At 31.8% G+C, this 23,337-nt stretch overlaps 1 protein-coding gene across 2 annotated transcripts in view; it reads left to right on the forward strand.

Annotated features, from left to right (window-relative positions):
- LOC124424899 (homeobox protein abdominal-B-like) overlaps positions 1-23,337 on the forward strand; it is a 68,186-nt gene that overhangs the window by 12,020 nt on the left and 32,829 nt on the right. The window contains exons 2-3 of one of the 2 annotated variants that reach the window (XM_046964479.1): positions 3,305-3,370; positions 21,273-21,485. The gene's annotated coding sequence lies outside the window, so the exon portion shown is untranslated. Of the gene's footprint in view, positions 1-3,304; positions 3,371-21,096; positions 21,486-23,337 lie in introns of those variants that run through there. The other variant, XM_046964480.1, reaches the window with a different exon arrangement.

The following is a 23,337-nucleotide window of genomic DNA, read 5'->3' on the forward strand; positions in this document are numbered from 1 at the left end:
GAAAAAAACAAAAAAAAAATTAAAAAGAAAAAAACAAAAGAAAAGAAAGGAAGAAAAAGCTAAAAGGAGAAGGAAAAAAAAGCAAAAGTAAAGTAAGTTACGTCTCAAGACAGGACGCGTTACGACTTTCGATTTATAACGTCACGCGAAGGGATGATTGCTTTCGTCTATGACGAGGAGAGTGTAGATTGGTGGGAAAGCCCGATGGAATGGTTAGAACGTTTTCAAGACGATCGTTAGATGCTGGAACAGATGAAAACGAATCTTATCAAGCAGCCACCATCAAACTGATGGACCCATAATATTGAAGGAATTGCTAAACGAAAGAATACCTCTTTTCTTTTCTTTTCTTTTCTTTTCTTTTCTTTTCTTTTCTTTTCTTTTTCATTCTTTGACTTATCTAAATCCCTTTTATCTAAATCTTTTTCTTTTTGTTTTATTTCTAGAATTAAAAGATTTAAATTTTAGCTAAGAGCATCGTATATTACGATATTTAAAAAAAAAAAAAAAAAAAGAAAAAAAACAATTACTCCAAAACTCGATAAATGCTCGAATATAATATCTCTTTAATTTAATTCATCGCGATTTTTCTACAATTTTTACAAATTTCAAAAATTTACAAGTAACCATGTATAAAATTCAAGAGAATATATTTACTTATTTAGCTTTAATTTTGAATATTCGTCTTTGAGACTTGTTGATAAAAAAATAAATCACTTAGAAAAATTAAAAAATCTTAATTAAATGTTATACGTTAGTTATTAATATTTGATACGCAATACATTTTTGATATCTACTTTTTTTATTAATTTGTTCTCTTTCGTTTCTTCCTTTCTTTTCTTTAATTTGTCATACAACGACGAAATTAAATTTGACTTATTTGAACTGAGAACGATAAATTGGATTATATATTTTATAAAAAACTCATTGACCGATCTCGAAGCAATTATTTTGACAATTATATTATTATTTTTGTGATATTAAAGCGATGCTTAAAGAGAAATATTTTACAAGTGATGGTTCTTCCCATCCGTCGGCCGACGAAATGAAATGGCGTCGCTAACGTCGCCTGAAAACGCATCATCGAAGAATAATGATAAAATCGGTGTAATTATTCGTTGTTAACGATTAGCAATTTCTATGAATATTAATATCAAATATATCTTATACGATAGAGAGAAAACGAGAGAGAGAGAGAGAGAGTATCGTTTATGAGAAACCCAATATATTCTTTTCATTTGAAATAATTAATAAAATCGTTCGTTTATTCAACAATTTCCTTAATTACCATTAATCATGTTAGTTGTTTATCTTGTTAATAAACGTCGACAGGTATGTCGTAAATGATAAATAGAATGAATTTAAAATAGCATAAAATGCTAATAATTTTTTCTGAGAATAATTTTTCCAGAATATCTTAATAAATATATATTTAATTATGATTGTTCTTCGAACGTAACGCTAAGAACGTAACGAGTAAGTTTAGTTCAGAAAAGAGGTATAGAGAAAAGATATAGTTTTCCAAGGTCATGAATGATATTTAACAATAGAAATGACTGCGATCGTTTACGAAGAAGGTTTGTCCTTGGAAAACGCCAAGAACCGTTTCTAAATGATGCTGTTTCTTTTTCTTCTTTTTCTTGCCTATGAAAAAATTTCTTTTCCGTCAATACTCCAATTTTTTGTTCCCCTTTCCCCCGCCTCTCACCCTCCCTCTCCCCTTTCCTACCACATAGGCGGTAACATCAAGAGTCGGAACTAATACGGAACGAAGGTTATGCGCGTTGTAAGGGTCATGCCTTTCTACGAAATCCTTCCTCTTTCCTTTTTCATTCATTTCTTATTCGCTATTGCGTTCAACTCGCGTAAAGTCCGTCTCTCAGTTGTCGTTCTGTCGGCGTGTGTGACTGTCTAAGTTCTCCTGTCTAATTCCACTTTTATTTATAATATATTAAAACGTTTATCTAAGATGTTTCATCGAATAAAATCGACGATAATTCGTTACGATACTCGATATCCGTCGGATGGATTCGTTTCATTGATTCCGACGGTGCCATCGTCAGAATATTATCAATCGTTTGCACTATTCGATAAGGTGAGAATTTATTATCATTAATATTTTTAAAAATGATATTCTTTGTAATTTTAAATAACATCATTTTAAATGATTTCATTCATTTCTCGATCTTTCGATTTGAATTCGAGTATTTATTATAAATTGATTTATTCTATTTTCTCTTTTTTTTCTTCATTATTTTTATCAGCTTAATGGGAAGTATCACGGAATATATTTATTTCGAATAATTATTAAAAAAATTCGATTAAATAGATATTTATTTAATAAAATCATATAAAACACGAACGATATATTATAACGATCTTTATACTACGATACATACATTTTTAACTTTAATAATTATTTAATTAATTCTTATCTAAAAAAATGTATAGGGGAGATATATCTTCACGATACATAAACATATGTATTTACCACGATAGATTATATATTTTTGTACGCAATGTAAAATGTATTTATAGATAAGTTCTTTAATATAACATAAATGAAACATACAATGAATCAGGAAGTGAGTAAAAAGTATACTCATATATACGTACATACTCATGCATACACGTATATATATTCGTATCCATGTTTACGAGGATATCCTAGCTGATCTAGCAATGCTTTTGACTTTCTCGACTCTATGCCATTAATAAACTTCACGCGTTTAGTCGAATATGAATAAGCTCGGTATATTATCGATGTAACGTTGCATTAGCGGTTAACAATGCCTTCGAGCGTCCGCAAATTGCGCTTCCGTGTTAACTCTTAGCGAGTCCTTCACGAATGTACCTATGTATGTACGTACATACGTTGTTTATCGCTCGTCAAAAGGGCACTAGCGTCGTCCTTGATTTATTGTTTTTATTTGTCCTACGATATCTAATACGACAATATTTCAATGGTAACGACCTAACCAACCAATCAGTCGTAGTTTCCTTCTCGTCAGGTTCACATTGTGTAAACTTCCAGTTTCTCTTCGACGTAATTTCAACAAAAATATATATATATACATATTAAATATCAAATATATATATATATATATATATATATATATTTATTTCATTTTATATTTCATTTATATCATTATACCGATTTAATTATTAAATAATTTTTTATTTATCCTATGCATATAATAGGCATATTAATAAATAAAATATATCTTGAATATATTTTACTACAAATATAAACACGAAAAGTATCGATCGATCTAACGAGATTATTATTATTATTGATTCGCAGGGCTCCTCATGCGGCGAAGAAGAATCGTCGCCATTGGTTCGCCACCTTTCCAACAACTTATCGAAGGTAAAACAAGAATTTCGTAAATGTCTTTTATAAATTTTTACATCTTAGTAACGAGCTATATCGTATATATTTACTAAAACGATTTTTGATTTTTCTTTTTCTCCTTTTATATTTTCTTTTTTTTTTATTATTACTTTCACCAGTTAAGATTTAACAACGTCAATACTAAATCTCATTTTCGATGGCGAACACCTGGTCTTTCATTTTCTCTCTTTTCTTTTCTTTTCTTCGAAATGTCGAATGAAAGCTTGTACTTACGTACCTGCGAGCGTGTGTTTTTACTTTTTCTTTCTTTTTCTTTTTTTTTTTTTTTTTTTCTTTCCTCTGAATAGAAGTCTCTCTTATAATTATGTTATTTTCTACGTAATTTTTATCTTATCCTTCAACATAGTTCGTTGAAATAATCGTTTTTCGAATTATCTACTTTGTATGCTACTGGATTACTATAATTTTCTGTAAAGAGTACTCGTCGTAAGATCGTTCAAGATATTTTTCCTTAAATAACAAATCGCCTTGTACTCGCCGTTATACTAAATTCCCTTCTCTTTCATGCTCCCTCTCTCTCTCTCTCTCTCTCTCTCTCTCTCTCTCTCTCTCTCTCTCTCTCTTTCTCTTTTGTCTATGTTTTAGAAACGTTCACCGTATATAAAACGTTTCACGTTTAAAACGTTTAGCTTACTTATATCAGAATAGTATATATATATATATATATAAAATGTTTTCAAAATACGATTAAAGTTTTGTTACTTAATACGAATCTCTCGATAATGATCATTAAGAATTTCGTTTAGATGGTTACTCAAAATCTAATGGAGAAAAAAAAAAAGAAAAATAGATGCTATAAAAGTGACATGTTATATGAAACAATTAGATAAATTATTTTACGCGATAAAATGAAACGAATCGAGCCCATAGACATTTATCTATTTTTAATATTTGACGATGGTACTTATTAAATTCTATCGTAGATATAAATCCAGTTGTATAATGAATTTTCCGTTAACAACTACGTACGAATAATTTAATAATGAAACTTAATTTTTTGCGTATGGCTTAGAGGTAGATCGAAATAAAAAAAAAAAAAAAAGTTAAGTATCGTTTGAAATTGGATTATAATTTAATGCGTCTGTGTACTTTGTATACGTTGAGTTTAGTGGTCCGTAAAAGTACCGATATATACATAATTGATTATCCGTTAAATACGATGGACGGCGAAAAATCTCTAATGAGAGAGCCGAGATCGATGAATCTGGATCGTTTATATACTATACATATATGTAATTATACGCATAAGCTGGAATATGGATTGCTCATTGATGTCTAAGGGAAATCAATGAATGGTACACGTTGATTACAGATCGACGATGTTCGCGGCTTTAATAAATTTACTCTAATGTCTTTTTTATTGTCAACGTATTTCATGTTTATCGGAAGCGTTAGAGAGCGTACTTATTCGCGAACTTCTATAATGTTCAACATAGAATCGTAAAGTTGTCGCGCGTGACGTCTATTTTCACGAGACTTATTCTCTATTCCCCTTCTCCTCCTCCCATCGCCTCCCCCCTGCCTATCCACCATCTCACTGTATAATTATATATTTAGTAATAATCATATCGTTATACGTTTATGTAAGAGCTTCTCCATCTAGACGTTTGGATGAATTTTAATGTAATTCAGTGTTCGATGTTTCTCTTTTCTTTTTTTTTTTTAAGAGGGAACTGGGGGTAGGAGGGAGATAAAAAAAAAGAAAAAAAGAAGGAAGCAAAAGTTTCATCTCTGCGCGAACAGTAATAGTGTCAATAGGAGAATATAAATATATATATATATATAGGCATAAACGCGGAAACGGGCCGTTTAATATCGTCGAAGCAATTTTCAAAGTATCCTGACGAGTCGACGTTGGATTATTTATAGCCGCTCATATTATTCTCCCCGCGCTATGTTCATTAAATTAATCCTAGCTTCTTCCCAAACTCTAAGTCCACGTCGCATCGTATTAGCTATATCGAAGGTTATTACGAAACTCGATATATGTATATATATATATACATACATACAGTATGTATATACATATGTATATATATATATATATACATACAGTTGCACTTTATGTACGGATGAACAATTTTATTATCTGCTTTGCCCTAAAACAATAGAGGATAGAGGGAATCGTCTTGAAGAGAAGGAGAAAAAAGATAATGTGGCTGTGTATTTTTGTATATACAAAATAAAAATAATAAATAAATACATATATATATATATATATATATATATATATAATTCAACAAAAATGATAATTTTTGAATAGGTATATATTTCATTTACTTACTAAACTAATTTTAAAAAATATATATTTATATATTGTATTTAATTGTACAATATATATCATGTATATATATATATATATATATATATATATATATTTTAATTGTAATGTATATATATATATATATATATATATATATGTTTTGCAATTAGATAAGTAGATAAATAAAAGACACACCTATTAAAAAATTATAATTGTTTTTTTTTATACGTGCAAATCTTTATTAAAAGATACAAACTGTTGAAAATTTTTAATGACGAACGAACGATCGATTACATATGAATTTTGATACTTTTCATACATATATATATATATATATGTATATATCCCGAAACTATTCTAACAATATCATAATCAATTCCCATCGATCTTGAAATTCGATAATTGGAAATGTATCGAGAGCGAGGAGTCACGATCTGACTTTGTAATAAATCAGTAAACTTGAAGCTCCGCGACACGCAAGTCGTAATATTTAAGTTAATGGCTCGGTATAATAAAGTTAATGGTTTTATGATAGCCATTCGAGGGACAAGCAGAACGATGCATGTGCCGTACCTGACTGCTAATGAATACGATCTGTGAGTATCCGTTCATCCAAATCTTTAACATCCTTTTTTCATTTTTTTTCTTTGTTTTTTCGATGATCATCGATCATCATCGAACATAATCCATATTATTCTTATGACAAATTCAAATCCTAAAGTATTCCAGGAAATTTTCACATTTCTCCGATATCAAAAAAAACATATAAAATAACGAGATATATTTTTAATCGATTTAATTACTCATCATTAGATTTAAAAAATTGCCCATATCTATCTGTATTATCGTTTTATAAGATGATAAAGATGAAGAAGAGTACTCACTCCCATTCTCTCTCTCTTTCTTTCTTGTACACGTTATCATAATATCAGTAATTATTAACTTTATTGAATAGTTAGATAGAATTTTTCTTTTAACATTTTTCTTTTTCTTATCGTATAAATACATTATATTCGCCATTGGCAATTTGAAGAAATCCTTTGGTTTAATATGACAACGATTTATCCGTACTATTATCTTAATGTAATCGAATTTATTCATCGGCTTTTATCATGAAGTTAAATCATTTAGATAATCTCTGGTTTTGCATATTAGATCTCGTACCTCTTGCAATGCTTTTAACTTAGTCCTTTTTCGAACGAGTACGCGTAAAAGAGAGAAAGAAAGAGAGAGAGAGAGAGAGAGAAAGAAAGAGAGAGAGAGAGAGAGAGAGAGTACTCTCCTTCATCTTTATCACCTTATAAAACGAAGATCTTTCGCGAGCAGGCGTAAATAATGGACCGTCGGCACTCGACACTCTCGAAACGCTCTTGCCAATGTGCTGCTAACGGACACCGCGCATATCGTGCGAGACGCGGAACGAAATTGCATTTTGCTCTCTCTCTCTCTCTCTCTCTCTTGCTCGCTCGCTCTTTCTCTCTTTTTATCTTCCAATCCTATCTCTCTCTCTCTCTGTATCTTTCTCATATGTTTTGTACGTAGCCATGGACACGCGTGTTCTTCGTACGTTTCTCACCTTTTATGCAAGTTTTTAACCCACTTTCGTTCCTTTTTTTTCGTCAAACTCACCGTCTTTCAAAACGTGAATTAACTTTTATATTTATTTTTGATTGCTCATTGTACTTTAACACGTCAGGTTTAACACACAAGTGCGTTTCTTTGTGCGTTTAGAGTTGAAATGCATTGGGGTGATTCTTTAATTGTTAAAAATAATAATTCTTCATTATACTTACGACTAAAGAATTGTATTTCTACGATATAATTTGTCAAGTTCGCGATCGTTTGGAAAATATTTTCAGATATATGTCGGATGTTGTGTTTCTATTTTTAATAATACGATCTTTTCTTCTTTTTTTTTTTTTTTTCTTTTCTAATTAAATAAGTAGATATACAGTTGAACGATGCGTGTCGTTGTTGTTTCGAATTGGTATCGTGACGTATAAGAATGGCAACCGAACGAAGCGGAATTTCGTTTTGTAAAGTAGAAAATTGGCGTGGGCGATATATCAAAGAGGGTAAGAATATATGACGGCATTGTGAAACTCCGGCAGACTCGCAAGCGAAACTTTGCGGAGAAAGAAGATGAGAATGGAAAGTAGACTGTGGATGGAGACAGAGATAGAATGAGAAATGGAGTGAGAGAAAGAAAGAGAGAAAGAGAGAGAGAGAGAGAGAGAGAGAGAGAGAGAGAGAAAAAGAGAGAGAGAGAGAGAGAGAGAAAGGAGAAGGAGTAGAATACCGTGCAGAAAGGATATCAGACACAGTGGGATTTTATATGAGCCTCGGGATTCGAAATGAGGATTTACGATCGGTCCTCCTCGGCGAAAAAGAAACATTGTTTCAAATAAGACATCTTTCCCTGTATCTTTTGAGCATCCTTTTCTCTCTATGCTCTTCGAAAAGATCTCAAATGGGGTAGACTTTTTAATCGAGAGGACATTAAAAATATACAACAAAAGCAAAAAAAAAAAGAAAAAAGAAAAACAAAAGTCAAATCGGAGATTTTTTTATTCATCATTCATACACACACGCACACACATATATATATATATATATATAGACTATATTGAAGCGTACATTTCGAATTTCGTATAAAAATTAAAAAAATAAATAATTTACATATATCTAACGTTATCTATTTATTCTTATTAACTTTTACATCTTATTAAATGTTCCTTACGTGACATAGTGCATCTATTCCGGAATTATTTTATGGATTATGTTCCATCGGGTTATATTATCTTATCTTATATAGAATATAGATTAGCTTAGAGAATTAGGTATAAAGATAAAGATAAATATATATCAAGAGAAAGAGAGTAAAAGAAAAAGAAAAAGAAAGAGAAAGAGAGAGAGAGAGAGAGAGAGAGAGACGTGTTCGCTTAGAAGCATCATTGACTGCATCGTTAGATTAAAGATACAAGATGGCGTGATGCATTAATGGTGCCCTTGATGAGAAAAGTTTCCATTACGTTTAGCCATTTAAAATTAAAACAATCTACCCGTCTACCTTGTTCCATCTCGTAGTTTCTTACCCTCTGGGATTCTTGTCTTAGCAGCTTCACGCCCTCTCTCTCTCTCTCTCTTCATCTGTCTTTCTTCTTTCTCTCTGGAGCACTAGCCTTCATCCATAGTCTCCACCCATCGAACGTATACCTACTACTACCTACTAGCTTAGCTAACTAACAGAGCAGCGGCCATGTTTTCTTCCCTACCTTTTGAGTTACGGGGTAGAAAAGATCGAAGTAGAAATTTCATTTCAATAAAAAGAATAGATCTCGTTGAGGTCTATCTATAGATATATATAAGATAGGTTAGATTTTAGATATATATAATTTTTCTTCAGATTTTTTTACATCTTTATTAAAGATTAATCGATAAATTTTATTCTTTGAAAAAATTTTTAATCATAATTTTGTACGTTTTTCTTTTTTCTTTTCTTTTTTTTTTTTTCTTTTTTCTTTCTTTTTCGACTTATATCTATTCCTTCGGAATAGATTCATTAAGGGTTAATAAAGTGACGCATCGAAATGACTATTCCATTAATTAATATAAGATTCATTGAAAATATTTTTTCTTCTCGAATTGATCGATTGAATTATTTAGAAAATATTGAAATATATTTTAGATTAAAGTTTTCATATAGTAGGGCAACAGCGTCGGCGCTTAAGTCTCGTTCTCGGCATTTATTGATCCGTCCGTGGAAAAGGCCGGAGGGTTGGCTTTAGAACATTCGAGGGGTAGTTGCAGCCCCAGGTCGCATCGACCTTACTTCCTATTGGCTAACAGCTGAGCAAGATGGCTACCTAGTAGCCACGTACCGGAAACGTGACGACTTCGTTCCAGTCTTGCGAAGCTTTTCCTTACCTTTTTTCTTTCTTTTTTTTTCCTCTCTCTTTTTCTTTTCCCTCTCTCTCCCTTTCCCCTCCTCCCCCCATCCTTTATCCATCCTTCTCTTTTCCTTCGTGAAACTCAAGAAACGAGCCGAGCCCTACGGAACGAACGGTTGAAGGAACGAGTCCACACCTCTACGCATCCCCTCTTCCTGACCTCTTCTCCACTTTTTTGCAAAATTTATTACAGCGATATATTCGCATCCATTAGATAGCTCACTTTTTTTTTTTTCATCGTACATCTCCCGAAGACTCCCACGTAGACTTCTTTTCTTTTCCTTTCCTTTCCTTTCCTTTCCTCTTTCCTTTCCTCTTTCCTTCCATCTTTCTCTCTCTCTCTCTCTCTCCTTCTCTCTCCCTCTCTCTCTCTCTCTCTCTCTCTCTTTCTTGAAGTGCATCCATCCGTGTTACTCTTTATTGAGTTTTATGGATTTTTCAAACGTTCATCGAAATACGTGGTCCGTCAGGAAAAGTAATGAGATTGATTTTATTCAAGGAGAACTTATATAACAAGTTAGCGACTATGTGTGTTTGTGTATGTATGTGTGTGTGTGTGTGTGTTGGCGAAAGGTGTGATTCTATGTATGTGTGTGCATGCATATGTGTGGATATGTTTCTTTTTGTTTTTAAAGATTAAAACGATTTTTTAAAATTAGCATAGAAATTGAAATGAAATTTATTGACTTACATCCTTCGTAATTTTCTAAGGTAATAAGGTTATTAAGATAATTTTTTAACGATACCATCCTGAATTATAAGGAAAGAAAACGAAAAAGAAATATCAACGATGATAAAATTTGTGAGTAATATTGGTCTCTTTGGAATTATTATTTTTTCAGATATATATATATATATATATATATATATATATATATATATAATGATAATAAATATATATATACATGTATGTATAATTCGTAATGTTTCTTCGAGATTCGTTGATTCTTCTCAACGGGAGGGACGGAGGTGTTCTTCGTTCGTGTCTACCTGAAGCTCCGGAGAACCTGTTTCTCCTTGATTATAGGTACATGAATTCCTCCACCATCTTGGGAGCCTTCTCAGAATCTCGATTCCATTCGTGATCGAAAAAGCGAACGTTGTCCTTTACCATGTTAACTTTACCACCGTGCGGAATCGAAATAAGCCGAGAGAGATTGAGTAATTACGGAATGCGAATAAAAGGCAAACGTTACGGAAAGTTTTTATTACATGATCATTATTAACCGATTACGTAAAACATGAAAAAAGGTCATGGAAAAGGGCTTGAGTTAGAATCGTCATTGGGAAAGGGACGAAAAGTTTTTCCGTCGCTAAAAATGAACAATTCAAAATATCTTTCATTTCGCTTGAGATCGTCGAAATTTATTATTTATTAAAGGTACCGTTGCTCGATTTAAAGAAGTGTTAAGTATTTAAAAAAGAAAAGAAAAAAAAAAAAAAGAAAGAAAAAGAAAAATGAGAAAACTAACCAACTAACTAATTTCATTATCTTCGATAATGATCATCATTTCATTCGTCTCTCTGTCGCTTAACTAAATTTTCATTAACGAATTTATCACAAACGTATCTATTCGTTACATTATCGTCGATTAGCTATCGAACCGTTAATTGAATCGTGTAACTCTCGATAATGAATTGTCTAATAAGTTCAAAGGAATATTATCGTTCGTGAAAATCGCGAAAAAGGGTAAGCAAAAGACAGAGTGATAGTATATGGAATAAACCTCGTCATAAACTCCTCGTACGATCGTAATGTAAGTTTACGCGTATGCGTTCGTAAGTAAGTAAGTAAGTACGACGAGTTGCTCGTCCGCAATTATGCCTGGCGGACATTGCGAATAAAAGCTGAGTATGAGTTTCTTAACGTGCTCTTTCGCGTCCTTACGTGTTTGACCCCGCCTAATTCGCAATACTCGCGATTGATGGACTACCGTGGTTCCGCGATTTATCTATCAATTATGAGCCTACCGGATCGTAACCAGTTCTCTTTACTCTTAACGAGCGTACTTTAACACGAACGCCTTCCTTCGACCGTTACTTCGTCTTATCGTTTCATTTTTTTTCTTTCTTTCATTCTTTGTCTCTCTCTCTCTCTCTCTCTCTCTCTCCCTCTCCCTCTCCCTCTCCCTCTCTCTTTCTCTCTCTCTTTATCTCTATTTTTTTCTCTTTTCTTTTCTCTTGCTCACATACTCGATTGGTCTTCCAACTGTAAATTGGATTTAAAGTTAAAGAGAAAAAAAAAAGAGAGAGAGAGAGAGAGAGAGAGAGAGAGAGAGACGAAGATATTCTCTCACGATCGATGGAACGAATAACCAAGGAAACAGTTATCTCGATAATTCCACCAGGAGAATGTTCGAGGTAGAGCAAGTTTATTAACGTTATAGCATTTCAACGAATGAATTAGTTTCTTATTTTTCCTTTTCCTTTTTCTCTTCTTTTCTTTTCTTTTTTTTTCTTCTTCTTTTTTTTTTTCTTTATCTTCATAATCCCCAATGAGATTTCGAGATTCTTAAAGTTTCCGTTGTCTTGCCGGGTCAAGGTTAAATTCGTATTTAACAATATAAACACCTATATCTGCTATGTGTTATAAATTGATGACCTTTAATTTCTCCATTGAAATTTGGGTGATAATTTAAATTTATCTCTTTTTCTCTTTTTTGTTTTTTGCTTTTTTGTTTCGTTTTGTTTCTTTTTTTTTTTTTTTTCTTTTTTCTTTTGCTTTCTTTTTGTGATCAATTGAAATAATATTTTTCAAAGGTATAATCCAAAGATATTTCGTTGAAGTTTAATGAAAAAGAAAAAGTAGAGGGTTGTTAAAGACGTTGGTTATTTTATATCTGGCGAATGTTAGAAAAGGTAAAAGGGTGGTGGAACTTGGATAGTAGTGACTCGACTGCAAAAGGAAAGAGAGAGAGACAGAGAGAGAGATAGAGAGATAGAGAGAGAGAGAGAGAGAGAGAGAGAGAGAGAGAGACAGAGACAGACAGAGAAAGAGAGGAGAGAAGAGGTTGAGATGGTTTGGCCTCCGGAGGCCGCGGTCGATACTGCGTCTCTCTACGTGGAAGGCAGTGTTGCCACTGAGTTTCCATGGAATTTACACTTTCTTAGCGAACGCAAAACTCCTTCTTGCGACTTTATACATATAGCAGACATTTATCATAATATCCTTGAAATTAATCTATATAAATTTTTTCGCGTTAAAATTAATAATAATTTTCTTGTCTTCTTCTTCTTCTTTTTTTTTCTTTTTCTTTTTATTTTATTTCTTTTTTTTTTTTTGTAAAACAAGATCGCCATTGCAAACTTTCTTTTTCTCTTTTCTCTTTCTTTTCCTCTCTTACAAATATATATATATATATATATATATATATATATATATATATATTTTTTTTATCTTTATTATAAGTTATAATTGGCGATCCTATAGGCGTTAATAAGGTATAAATAACGTACGTGTGCCATTATATAATAATTCCATTGTATCGTTGTTAATAAATTTACGAGGTGTAAAAAAATTGTAGGTTATAATAATCTTTTATTTATTTATTTTGTTTGTTTGTTTGTTTTTTTCTTCTTATTATCTCATAATCGTGCATTTTTTTCGTGCAGTTTTTGATAAGAGAACAACGTTGAAAGAGAAAATTTCTTTAAAATTTTATGAGGATAGTAATCATAGAAGATGATCTATTTTAGTGATCTAGTTTTGCGTACATACAACGGAAGGGTTTCGAAGGAATTTCGTGATCCTTTTTTTTTTTTTTTTACATTCTACCCCGATTAGTCGTTGAAGGACACCGAAAGGGAAACCATTGTAACGAATCGTTAGGGTAGAAACATCGTTCCGTTTATAAGAAAGGGACACATCTCCTTGCTTCTTTTATTTTATTTTTTCTCCTTTCTCTCTCTCTCTCTCTCTCTCTCTCTCTCTTTCTTTGTTTTTTTTCTTTCTTTTTTTTTCATGACCTTGGTACAGTGAAATCTGTTCGGTAAGTAAAATATTTGCGGATGAAGGTTTATGAGAATATAGCGTTTAAACGCTACGACTGAGGAAAAGCGGGTGATCGTTTTATAACGACAAATGGGATTTCATAGTTGCAATGTTTTGCGTTTGTACAAAGAGGAAATGAGAAATGACGACACCGACGTAACATCTCGTTAACATTTATTCAGAACGTCGAATATTTTTCTTTACCGTTAAAGACACATGTAACACTTATTCGCACTTATATTTTCTATTTCGTTTGAACGTTAATCGTCCTGACAAATTCTTTTTTTATAATCATTCACGTGAAATTATTTATAGTACGAAACGTGACGTAATCACTTTTATCACCTTTATATACATAAATATAATATATATATATATATATAGATTTATATTCTCGAAAAGTTTATAATAAAAATAAAGTCTGATATGTTTTTGAAAATGTATGAAGTTATGATTATGATTTTATAAAAAGAATACTTTTATAGATATAGGTAAAAAGTAGATAAGTAGATGATAAAAATTAAACGACGTTTGGTCCAGTTATTATTGAAAATATTTAAATATAAAATTTCAATCGATATTATAAGAAGAAGAATAAGTGTAGTTAAGTAATTTAACTTAATTGACTTAAGCTAAATATCTCTTGGATCTAAGATTCGTTCAAAGTTATTCGAAGAAGGTAAATCCGTCGGTCGAGAAATAGAAGCACGTGCTTTCGCTCGTTCACTCTCGATTTCATTGTGTTTTTATTGCGCCTCTTAAATTCGCATTTATGAGCTCTTATGTTCCTCCCCCGCCTTCCTACCGTGCGGCTCTTCACCTTGCCGCTGTGTCGTCTCGTGCTGGACGACGTAACACCGACATCGTGGACCGAATAACATGCACAGAGAGGGCCTCTTTACGTTAAGCCACGTACATGCTACCTTCTTTCTTGCAAACTGATCTTAACGTGAATCGTCACTATCGTTTTCACACTGACGCTTAAGGAGTAACACTTTAATGGGACTTTAATATCGATTTTGGTCAGACTTCGAAGAGATTTCTTTTTCTACTTAATATAAAAAAAAAAAAAAAAAAAAAAAAAAACGGAAAAGAAAAAAAAAAAAAACAAAAAAATTCACTGTACATAAAAATCAAGAAAATAATAATAATATTATGAAAGTTTGAAAATTCTTCTGTTAAATCTCGAAATTATCCTATACTTATCTATAAATATAAATATAAGTTTATGATATACATATTAAATATATATTATACATTATGATACGCATATAGATATGTAATAATTATGATATATAATTTAAATGAAAACTATATGGCAAAATAATATATTTTTTTTTTTATATATATAGACAGAAAATATTTCTACGATAATTTTGAAGAATTTTCATTTATCGAAGTATCATGCTTGTACCGTGAAATTTTTGAAACTCTTAGATTACCTTAAGAAAAAAAAAAAAAAGGAAAAAAAAGAAAAAAACGAAAGAAATGAAAAAGAAAAAAGAATTAACTAATATGGTAAAAAATTTTTTTTATTGCTTTCCAAAATTCGAATCCATTAATTTTTCTTTTATTTCGAGAATTCTCAAAAATGTCCGAATAGTCGAGTGGCTTGATCTTTTAAACATATCGCGATAAACATGTTAAATATTTTTATCGTTTTCTCGAAAGGATACCGCCTCAGGTTAGTAAGAATTACGAAGGAGTTTTAATTAACAATCATCTTTCTTCGGCGGAACGAAAGTCGACGAACGTGATAGTCGTGAATAGATGGGAGAAACGAGATTCGATGATAATTTCTACGATTGGCCAATTCGAGCTTCGTCTTGTGATTTTAGGTCCAACCCACGACATCTTAATAGCTTACCATCTCATCCTTCGGGATCGCCATCATGGCCGGGCTCGTTTTCTTAACTTCCATTTGATTCTCCTTTTTCTTTGTTTTTTTTTCTCTTTGCTTTCTTTTCTTTTCTTTTCTTTTTTTTTTATCTTACATCGAAAATCATCATGATTTTGAAAATATAGATTATAATTCGTTTCGTTAGAATATTCGTCCCTTATAAATAATTTTTTCGAATGTAACCAAACACGTATAACAATAAATAATTCATGCATATATATTTCAATGATTCAAATAAAAATATTTTATATATAGAAAAATTTTTATATATAAAAATATATAATAATAAATATATCATTTATATATATATATATATATAAAAATTGTTATATAGCAGTATAAATATATAATTATAAATAATATATTATATTAATTAATATGTAAAAGATACGAGATAGATCTCATGATCTATTCGTTTATGATGATTTAATATACTCTATATAGACATTAGAGATATTATATGTATGTGCTTACATACATATATAGATTGAAAACGAACTTCTTACAACGTTCTCACGTCTGTCTATATACGATGTGTTTTACGTTTATTAGTTTATAGCAGATATCATAGAGTATGCAGGCAGTTAGGCTCAAATAGGATGACCACTGTGGACTTAAATGACCCAAGTTGGGTTTGTAAAGTTGTAATTTATCGTTCATCATCTTTAACGAAAAAAATTCTGTCGGTATACAAAGTTCTAAGCAAGAGAAAGGGCCAATGAATTTATAGCCTTTAGAAATGAAATCATAAAACGCTTTTGTACGCACACGGAGACATATATATATATATATATATATATATATATATATATATATATATATATATATTTAAAGGACAACACGGGTTCTTTTTTCGTACGTTTCAAATCCTTTTGAAATTTTTCTTCAATTGATTCGTTAATTATCCTCCATATCGTTGTTATTTGATATTTTCTTTTTCTTTCTTTCTTCCTTTTTTTATATTTTGCTCTTTTATTCGAACTCAATAAATAATTCGTATTCTTCTAGATTATATTTACCATAATATAATGAAAAAGATCAATTATATAAAATATATCTGATACATTAATTTTTATATATTTTTATCGTTTAATATAAAAAAAAATTCGAACGTTCGTGAATGATGGTAATTTTTTGCTCGTCAACGTTTTTTTTTTTTTTTTTTTTTTTTTTTTTAAAAAATTGATTTTTTTCCTTTGCTCAATCTTTTTTTTTCACTCAAAAAAATATTGTTTCTAAACTTTGCTATGAATTAAGAAATTGCGTAATTTATTTTCTTTTCTAAAGACTTCCACGTGGAATCTTTTTTGTTCCTTTATTAAAATTGACGTAATCATGAACAAACAATGATAGCATATAAAATAATTATTCGTTAATTTGAACTTGCATTGAAGATAAAAGGTATTTCAAGTTTTTATTTCCTAAGAGTGAAACAATATCGTCATCGATACGTTAATCAAACATAAACTTCTTTTTGATTGACGAACGATCGAAGGATAGAGTGATCAAGTATCGATTAGAAAATCGATAAACTTAGCAAGGACGTTTGATGCATTTCGATCAAGTAATGACCACTTAACGTATAATATTAGATTTTTATTTATTATTGTCACGCTACAGGAAAGAAATGAAGTGTTATCGTTGATGCAGTATTTTAACGTAATATTTTTTAATAAACTTAATTTCATATTAGATAATTAAAAATGTTCAATCGTAAACGAATAATTATTCTTTCTTTTTGTACTCAAGTATTTGATGATTATATTAATATTTTTATAATGATCGTTGAAAGTATGGATATATGTGTGTATATATATTCTTATAATTTTTCATTCTTTAACTTAAAAATGTACTCTAAATTTATTATTCTGATATACATATCTGAAGAATTACATATGTGTATATTAAATTCTATTTAATATATTATACTATATTTTAAATTATGAATTTATTTATACTTATATCTACTTATAAAATATAAAATGGTACTATCTGCTTCAATCAAGAATATTTTCAAGAGTATTTTGAGTAATATAAAAAATTTCAAAAATTGCATTTATAATTGAAAGGAGAAAATTCGCGGAACTAAAAGAGGCTTTATCAGTTAAGATGATCGTTAAGGTCAACGTGCAATTCGGGTTCGTAAAGGATTCAGGCTCGATGTAATTTGTACTTACCTAGCCTAAGGATTTGCCTGAAGATCCCAGAATCACGAGGCTCGCAATCAGATCTAATGTAGTCGACGATGAAAGCATTTTATTATGTTTTATCGCCTAACCTAAGACCGTCGTAATCTTGATAAAAGCTAACCTTCGTCCAATTGTTCAGTTTATAGATCGTTGAAATAAAAAGAGAAGAACATTCTTTTTTACAAATTCATAATAGCGTGTCAAAATTAATGAATTTTATTTTTTAGTTATGGACATATATGTAATTAATATGCAATTAAAGAAAAATTATTATTATTAAGATAATTAACTTTTTATAACTTCATGTAATTAAAGTCATACATTTAGATATTTCTATTTCTTCATCATTGTTATTGTTAATTTATATTCGAAATTTATTTTTATGATTATAAATATAATTTATACTAAGTATATGATATAATTATATTAGTACAAGGTGAATTAAATGTTGATTTTAATGCCTAAGTGATTCTAAAATTTAATTATTCCTTTTCGAGACTCTTTAGACTTATAATTTTTCAACCTAGGCTTGTAATTATGCAATATGAAAAAAGAAAAAAAAATCATTATCTTAAAAAGTCTCGAAAAAGAGTGAAAATTAATTTTTACATTTATCTAAGGAACTTTTGATCCATCTGAAAACTTTTGATTCATCTAAGAACTTTCAGACTATCTAGAAACTTTTGGCTTATCATGTATAAGTAATGTCATAACTTTCGCGTGATATAATTTTTTTGTGGACATAAAAAAAAGAAAAAAGAATTAAATTAGATAGACGATTGAATCAGATCGACCTTATCTATGAAATAAACGAATTGATACTGATATTTCTTTATAGATATATATGTATATATATATTTTTTTCATTTTCTCTTTTTTTTTAGAATTTCTTTAGAGTAAATATCTATGAAAACAATCTTGGTAAAAGCTTCCCATTATAAAGTGTATATCGTAGGATCGTAGAAGTGTAGATAGTCGTCGGTCTTTCTTGTTGTCGTTGGTGCCATTAAAATACCGAGAAAGATTCCCTCCTCGCAAACCGATTTACTTGCCTATTTTTATCCATTTCCCTGGCATTTCCTCGGTTGCGTACGGTCGGCTAAAGGGTAGCTGAAAGGACAATGTGCCATGGAGGCTGCTTCATCGATCGTTTCAAACGCGAATCGCAGTAAAACCTTCGTCGTCTTTCACGATTGCAACTAAGCTGTAAATTCTTCCGATAACGTTATTCTACTTTCTCTCTTTCTCTCTTTCCCTCTATCTCTCTCTTTCCCTTTCTCTCTCAATCTCTCTCTTTCTTATCCCTTATTTCTTAGAGCAAGATAAAATTTAAAGCTGATTAGAATTTTTGCTGAAAATTTCGATTTCACTTCGTGGATCATAAAAATTCAAGAAAAATTTTACAATTCTTATTGTTCCCTCGATATAAAATGTATTTGAAATTTGAGGATTTATTTCGATGTGTCTTTTATTATTTGGACAATAAACTATGGCAATACATGGTTTGATTTTATTTTCCCGTTGGACATTTTTCATCAGGATTATGTGAAATATCTACGAGTTAGATAAAGAAGAAAATATCGTGAACAAACTAAAACAATGCTTTCCATTCGACTCGCAACGATGCCGATGATCGTAATGGCAACAGCAATGATGATTATAATGATGGTGATGATGACGATGATGATGATGATGATGATGATGATGATGATGATGATGATGATGATGATGATAATGATGATAGCGGATAATGAGTGGTCTCCAGGATTGTGTGGTAACGTAGCAAGAAATAGAGGTAGTTTGCTTGGTTAATACCACAAGGAATGATGTCCAAGCCAAGAGTTAAACGTTTCCGAGAGACAAGAGAGTTCGATCTTTGACGGAGCATTGTTTCATATTTACAGGAGAGCCTTTAAAGCGAAGAAATGGCCGTAGCAAAAAGGCGTCTAGTGTCTCAATTAGTGTCTTCTCTCTTCGACTACGTTCGCGTCTTCATTCGAGTTTTACTGTCCGTGGAGTTGTACTACAGTTTTCTACTACTCCATTGCCCTTCGCATACTAAAGTAATATCTCGTTCTAGATATAGATTTTTCAAAATAAAATAAAAGAATCATTTTCACAAAATCGAATGCCGCTTATCCGTTTATTCTTTAATTTTATTACCAATATGAAAAAAAAAAGAAAACTCTTCGAAAGATATTCTGATATGTAATACTGAAATGATTTTTTTTTTTTTTTTTGAATGATTCATCCTACAGATACAATACCATAAGATAAACTCGAACGATTTTATTTCAAGAAAATGTTCTTTCGAAAGTTTTCAATGTCAAAAGATAAGGAAGGATAGAAAAAGAGACAGAAGAGAGTGAATTAGCAAAGGGTAAAGGTATAGAGAGCAAAAGAGAAGAAGAAGATGAAGAAGAAAGAGAACAAGCAGTTCGCATAGGATCTGTCATCAAGAGGAGCCGGCATTTTACAAAGTATAAAGCCAAAGCATATTGCCTGCAGGTGCTACACAGAAGGCAGTCCGCAGGTAGATACGGTGGGCGCCTGATTGGCTTGGCTCGCTCGGGTTCCATCCTACGGTTTTGCGACGGTGCTGTACGAGGCAAAGAGAGGCGGTCGTTGTTACGTGTCGTTCACAACAACTCGTCTCGCGGCGCCTTGCTCTGCTACCTTTGCTAGAAGGTACAACGATTGTGTGTATGTGTGTGTGAGTGTGTCTGTGTGTGTCTGTGTGTGTACGCGCGTGTATGTGCGTATATGTATGTCCGTAAGAGAAAGAGAGAAAGAGAGAAAGAGAGAGAAAGAGAGAGAGAGAGAGAGAGAGAAGGGAATAGTCGTGGAGTCTAGTAAATCCTGTCGAGCGTTCTAACTATCGACTCTCGTCTTTTCGCATAGTCAAGCTACCGAGAGAGCTTTGGCAAAGAGCAACCGAGGTAACTTCTTACCCGAGAAACCGTCGTGTATTTCCGTTCCGTTCACCAGTCCGCTTAGTACGCTTCCGAGCGAATCGCCGACGACACCACGCGACGCTGTCGACTTCTATTTCTTCTCGGTCCGGTCCTTCCAACCATAGTTCTCGAAGTTCTTCCTTCGTAATAGTGTCGTTGAATCGTACTCAGTGAAATTCGATCGTATTTACCGATTAATAAAGAAAAAGAAAGATAGAGAGAGAGAGAGTAAGAGAGAGGGGGAGAGAGAGAGAGAGAGAGAGAGAGAGGAGAGTACCCAAAAATGCTCAGTTAAGATATTCAATTCGATCATTCGGGTAGACATTTTTTTCTTTTCTTTTTCTTTTCTTTTCTTTTCTTTTCTTTTTTTTTTTTTATTTTAATTTCTTTTCATTCGTTTGTTTTCTTCTCCCTTCGTATCACTTTTCTTCCACTTCTTTCTTTTTTTCTTCCTCCAACCTTTACCCGTATGAATATGAAAGAGACACCAAGACTGAGGATTGATCCTTGAAAAACGCGAAATTCGAGCGTGCAATCAACAAATCCGATGTCCCTAGCGGCTGTGTCCTTCGTTGAAGGAGATATCAAGTTTCATCGGGTGCTGTTCCAGTTGCCGAAAAGAGGAAAGACATGGACTAGCTTGGAAAACGACGACCCTTCTAATGGAAAAGGGCAACAACCCCTGTTTCCGGTCATCTTCTTTTACCTCTTATTCTACTATCGGAAGTCGCTAAAACGCAACTCTACACCACGAGTTAGCCAGCGTGCTGTTGCGCAGCGACCTCTACGTCCTCCTCCTCATCCTATTCTTCGTAGCCGCAAGGTGAGTCTTCCTTTTTTTTTTTATACACACTATATATATATATATATATATATATATAAATATATATATAGCAGGTATTATAGGTATCTATGTACTTACGTACACATATGTGACACGTGTTAACAATGAATTCAACGTGCCCACCATACTTTTTCGACAATTCGAAACGGACCTCGCGAATTTGCACGACTTACTTTTATGTGAATTTTATCGTTTCCTTCGAAGGGATAAAAAGATCTCCTGCGCATTTCCCCTGCGCGTTTCCTTCTAGCGGGATTCTCGATCGTTTAACTTTTTCAACCAATTCGAGCCGATCTGTTATAATATTTACGATCTATTCAATTTCACCGACGGTATAGATATTTGAACGAATTTTTTTTTCTTTTTCTTTTTTTTTTTTTTTTTTCTTACGCTTTCGATCGCCATAACAATTGTTTTTAAAATTTCGTTAAAGGATATAGGAAAAAAAAAAAAACAAAATTTTCGCATTCGCGTAAAGCTTTATCTTCTTGCGATTTTGAGCACATTTAAAGTTCGATTTAAATCGAATACGAAATACGAAGGCTATAAAAATTATAATCGTTCGATTATATTAATATCGTTACAACACCTGAGTTATGTAAAAATGCAAATTACGCAATTTTATTTAAAGTGTCCTTGAATTCGAAATAAGATCTTCCATATTGAGATCGACGATCGATAAACAAATCTTTATCTCAAAGTCGATATGCGATAGTATAGTTTTAGAATTCATGTCACGAAGAAAGATAGAGAGGGTGATTAGGCATACGAGATAAGGGATGTGATGAGGGTGTCTGGTGAGAGGGGGTTTGGTGGCGTGCAGGAACTATCAACGTATACAGTTCGTTTGGTCTCTCCCTCGTTTTACGAGCCACGTATGGCGCGCGCATGTTCAGCATTATTTTGTTCATCCCTACGTGAATGTATTTACCTATAGCCTAGTGTTTTTAATCTCTCTCTTTCTCTCTCTTCTTTTCTTTAAAAATTCTTTTTTTATTTATCTTCTGACGATGACGTCAGAATCGTCAAGGACGATGCGATGGAACATACAGGATATTAAGGATAAAAGTTATAAGATAACATAGCTATTTAAATTACACATTACTTTCATTTTTTTTTTTTAGATAATAGGGAATAAATTTTAAGGGGAAATTTTGAGACATCTTTTGAATTGAATCAGATAATTTTTCATTGTTTCAAAAGTTCAATGTTCTCAATAAGTCAGAGTGAATATTGAAAAGGTTTAAATTGTTTGATCTTCCTTAATATCTAGGTATTGATCGTAAAATACAATAAATAGATAATATATATATATATATATATTTCGTTTCTCTCTTCGCTATTGAATATTCTTTATCTTTCTTCGATTCTCTCTCTCTCTCTCTCTCTCTCTCTCTCTCTCTCTCACAATAGAAGGATGGAAAAATATAAGAGAACGAGTTTAGAGTTGAAGAGTTTTACTCGATACGAGTACATATCGCGTATCCATGAAATTTATCGGTAGGTAGGTATATAGTCGATTGTACACGTGTATATAAAGGATAGGAGAAAGGATATACTTTGAGATAAAAAGAGGAAGAGAAGGAGAAAGAAGAAGAAGAGAGAAAGAGAGAGAGAGAGAGAGAGAGAGAAAAGAAGAGAAGAATCAGCTTTAGCCGAATGCAAGGATAAAGATGCAAAAGTGGTGGCGTAGCAACGCGGACTAAATAAAATTCAGAATTTATGGAAAACGAGGGAGAGAAAAAGAAAGGGTGCCGGTATTGGTGTTGGTGGTGGTGGTGATGGTGATGGTGGTGATCGTGGTGATAGTGATGGTGATGGTGATGGTGAT

This window comes from Vespa crabro, chromosome 6 (assembly GCF_910589235.1).
Source record: "Vespa crabro chromosome 6, iyVesCrab1.2, whole genome shotgun sequence".
Lineage (NCBI taxonomy): Eukaryota > Metazoa > Arthropoda > Insecta > Hymenoptera > Vespidae > Vespa > Vespa crabro.